The following is a 4,479-nucleotide window of genomic DNA, read 5'->3' as shown; positions in this document are numbered from 1 at the left end:
AAAAAAAAAATTTAATAAAATCATAAAACCAAAAATAATTTTGTGTTTCTTATTTGAGTCTAGCGTCAATTTTTAAGTTTGGTGTCTTGCATGTTTTTCTTTTCTTAAAAATTTTTTCAAAAATAAGTTCTTGGTGTTCATCTTGACATTCAAAGTGTTCTTGCATGCATTAGTTGTTTTGATTCATGATTTTCATATTTTGTTTCATTTTTACTGTTTAATAAAAAGAAAAAAAGAGAAAAACAACAAAATGACAATTTTTTTTCTTTTTTCTCTTTCTTCATTAAAAATTCAAAAAAAAAATATCTTTCCCTTATTCTCTCATAAATTTTTGAAAATTTGGTTTGATTTAGTCAAAAAGTTTTTAAATATAACTGTTTCTTATGAGTCAAATCAAATTTTCAATTTAAAAATTCTATCTTTTTCAAATCTTTTTCAAAAATCAAATCTTTTTCATTTTTTCTTTCATATTTTCGAAAATTTCAAATTGATTTTCAAAATCTTTTTCTTATTTCTATTTCATATTTTTGAAATTAATACTAACAATTAATGTGATTGATTCAAAAATTTTAGGTTTGTTACTTGCCTATTAAGAAAGGTTCAATCTTTAAATTTTAAAATCATATCTTTTTGTTTCTTGTTAGTCAAGTAATCAACTTTAATTTTCAAAATCAAATCTTTTTAATTTTCTTTTTCAAATATTTTTCAAAATAAATTTCAATCACATCTTTTTCAAAATCAATTTCAAAATCTTTTCTAACTTCTTATCTTTTCAAAATTGATTTTCAAATCTTTTTTTCAATTAATCTTATCTTGTTTGATTCTTATCTTTTTTAAAACTACCTAACTAATTCTCTCTCTCTAATTTTAGAAAATCACTAACCTCTTTTTCAAAATTCTTTTTTAATTAACTAATTGTTTTACATTTTAATTTAATTTTATTTTTTTTTTGAAATTTTCGAATTTTAACGTTAATTTTAAATTGAAAACAAAAATATTTTTATTTTATTTTATTTAATTTTCGAATTCTTCCCTCTCTCATCTCTTTCTAATTATTTATTTATCTACTAACATTTCTCTTCTACTCAAAAATTCGAACCCACTCTTCTCCTCTGTGTTTAAATTTTTATCTTTTCCTTCTTCTATTCTTCTCTTTTTATACTCACATAAGAAATCTTTATACTGTGACATAGAGGATTCCATATTTTCTTTTCTATTCTCTTCTTTTTCATATGAGCAGGAACAAGGATAAGAACATTCTTGTTGAAGCTGATCCTGAACCTAAAAGGACTCTGAAGAGGAAGCTAAGGGAAGCTAAAGCACAACTCTCTGGAGAAAATCTGACAAAAATTTTTGAAAAAGAAGGAGACATGGCCGAACCCAACAATAACGCAAGGAAGATGCTTGGTGACTTCACTGCACCAAATTCCAACTTACATGGAAGAAGCATCTCAATCCCTGCCATTGGAGCAAACAATTTTGAGCTAAAGCCTCAATTAGTTTCTCTGATGCAACAGAATTGCAAGTTTCATGGACTTCCATCAGAAGATCCTTTTCAGTTCTTAACTGAATTCTTGCAGATCTGTGATACTATTAAGACCAATGGGGTTGATCCCGAGGTCTACAGGCTTATGCTTTTCCCGTTTGCTGTAAGAGACAGAGCTAGAATATGGTTGGGCTCTCAACCCAAAGATAGCCTGAACTCTTAGGATAAGCTGCTCACGGCTTTTTTAGCCAAGTTCTTTCCTCCTCAAAAGTTTAGCAAGCTTAGAGTGGATGTTTAAACCTTCAAACAGAAAGAAGGTGAATTCTTCTATGAAGCTTGGGAGAGATACAAGCAACTGACCAAAAAGTGTCTTTCTGACATGCTTTCAGAATGGACCATCCTGGATATATTCTATGCTGGTCTGTTTGAATTATCAAAGATGTCATTGGACCATTCTGCAGGTGGATCCATTCACCTAAAGAAAACACCTGCAGAAGCTCAGGAACTTATTGACATGGTTGTAAATAACCAGTTCATGTACACTTCTGAAAGGAATCCTGTGAGTAATGGGATGCCTCAAAGGAAGGGAGTTCTTGAAATTGATACTCTGAATGCCATATTGGCTCAGAATAAAATATTGACTCAGCAAGTCAATATGATTTCCCAGAGTCTGAATGGATTGCAAGCTGCATCCAACAGTACTAAAGAGGCATCTTCTGAAGAAGAAGCTTATGATCCTGAGGACCCTGCAATAGCAGAGGTGAATAACATGGCGGAACCCTATGGAAACACCTATAATCCTTCATGGAGAAATCATCCAAATTTCTCATGGAAGGATCAACGAAAGCCTCAACCAGGCTTTAATAATGGTGGAAGAAACAGGTTTAGCAATAGCAAGCCTTTTCCATCATCCTCTCAGCAACAGACAGAGAATTCTGAGCAGAATCCATCTAGCTTAGCAAACATAGTCTCTGATCTATCTAAGGCCACTCTAAGTTTTATGAATGAAACAAGGTCCTCCATTAGAAATTTGGAGGCACAAATGGGCTAGCTAAGTAAAAGAGTCACTGAAACTCCTCCTAGTACTCTCCCAAGCAATACAGAAGAGAATCCAAAAAGAGAGTGCAAAGCCATTACCTTACTTGGTGTGGTCGAACCCAGAGAGGAGGAGAAGGACGTGAATCCTAGTAAGGAAGACCTCCTGGGACGTTTACTGACCAATAAGGAGTTTCCCTTTGAGGAACCAAAGGAATCTAAGGCTTATCTAGAGACCATAGAGATTCCATTGAACCTCCTTTTACCATTCATGAGCTTTGATGACTATTCTTCCTCTGAAGAGGATGAAGACATCGTTGAAGAGCAGGTTGCTAAATATCTAGGAGCCATCATGAAGTTGAATGCCAGTTTATTTGGTAATGATACTTGGGAGGATGAACCCCCCTTGTTCTCCAATGAACTCAGTGCATTGATAAGGCAGACATTGCCTCAGAAGAAACCAGATCTCGGAAAGTTCTTCATACCTTGTACCATAGGCACCTTGACCTTTGAGAAGGCTCTGTGTGACCTTGGATCAGGAATAAACCTCATGCCACTCTCTGTAATAGAGAAACTGGGAATTTATGAGGTACAAACTGCAAGAATCTCACTAGAGATGGCAGACAAATCAATAAAATTGGCTTATGGATTAGTAGAGGACTTGTTAGTAAAGGTTGAATGCCTTTACATCCCTGCTGATTTCATAATCCTAGACACTGGGAAGGATGAGGATGAATCCATCATCCTTGGAAGACCCTTCCTAGCCACAGCAAAAGCTGTGATTGATGTGGATAGAGGAGAGTTGGTCCTTCAACTAAATGAGGACAACCTTGTGTTTAAAACTCAAGGATCTCCTTCTATAACTATGGAGAGAAAGCATGAAAAGCTTCTCTCACTGCAGAGTTAACCAAAGCCCCCACAGTCAAACTCTAAGTTTGGTGTTGGGAGGCCACAACCAAACTCTAAGTTTGGTGTTGAACCCCCACATTCAAACTCTAAGTTTGGTGTTGGGAGTTCCCAACAATACTCTGAACATCTGTGAGGCTCCATGAGAGCTCACTGTCAAGCTATTGACTTTAAAAAAGCACTTGTTGGGACGCAACCCAATGTTATTTAATTATATCTATTTATTTTCTATTGTTATTTTATGTTTTTTTTAGGTTGATGATCATGTGGAGTCACAAAAACTACTGAAAAATAAAAAACAGAATGAAAAACAGCATTGAAAATAGCTCACCCTGGAGGAAGAGCTTACTGGCGTTTAAACGCCAGTAAGAAGCATCAAACTGGCGTTAAACGCCACTAAGAAGCATCAAACTGGTGTTTAACGCCAGAAAGAAGCATCAAGCTGGCGTTAAACGCCAGAAACAAGCACCAGACTGGCGTTTAACGCCAGAACAGAACATAGAATTGGTGTTAAACGCCAGAAACAAGCAGCAAGCTGGCGTTTAACGCCAGACATGCATTCTAAGGGCGTTTTGCACGCCTAATTGGAGCAGAGATGCTAAGTCCTTGACCCCTCTGGATCTGTGGGACCCACAGGATCCCCACCTACCCCATCTCTTCTTCTCTCCTCTTCACACCTTTTCATAACTCTCTTCCCCAAATACCCTTCACCAATCATCTCCATACCTCTTCCCAAATACACTTCACCACTCACATCCATCCACTCTTCCTCATAAACCCCACTACCTCCAAAATTCAAATTCTTTTCCCTCCCAAACCCAACCCTAATGGCCGAAACCTACCCTTCCCCCCATACCTATATAAACCCCTCAACAATACTCCATTTTCACACATTACAACCACCACTTCTCCCCCTTGGCCGAATACACCTCCTCCCTCCATCTCCTCCATTTTCTTCTTCTTCTACTACTTTCTTTATTCTTTTGCTCGGGGACGAGCAAACCTTTTAAGTTTGGTGTGGTAAAAGCATTGCTTTTTGTTTTTCCATAACC

At 36.1% G+C, this 4,479-nt stretch overlaps 1 non-coding gene across 1 annotated transcript; it reads right to left on the bottom strand.

Annotated features, from left to right (window-relative positions):
- Positions 1-1,763: 1,763 nt before the first annotated feature.
- LOC148565510 (small nucleolar RNA R71) lies at positions 1,764-1,871 on the bottom strand. The gene has a single exon (XR_015885543.1). It is a non-coding gene; the product is annotated as a small nucleolar RNA R71 (small nucleolar RNA).
- Between the last annotated feature and the right edge of the window lie 2,608 nt (positions 1,872-4,479).

The sequence above is a fragment of the Arachis ipaensis genome, chromosome B5 (genome assembly GCF_059453495.1).
Source record: "Arachis ipaensis isolate K30076 ecotype BB chromosome B5, ASM5945349v1, whole genome shotgun sequence".
Lineage (NCBI taxonomy): Eukaryota > Viridiplantae > Streptophyta > Magnoliopsida > Fabales > Fabaceae > Arachis > Arachis ipaensis.
This window is presented reverse-complemented; position numbering and strand designations above follow the sequence as displayed.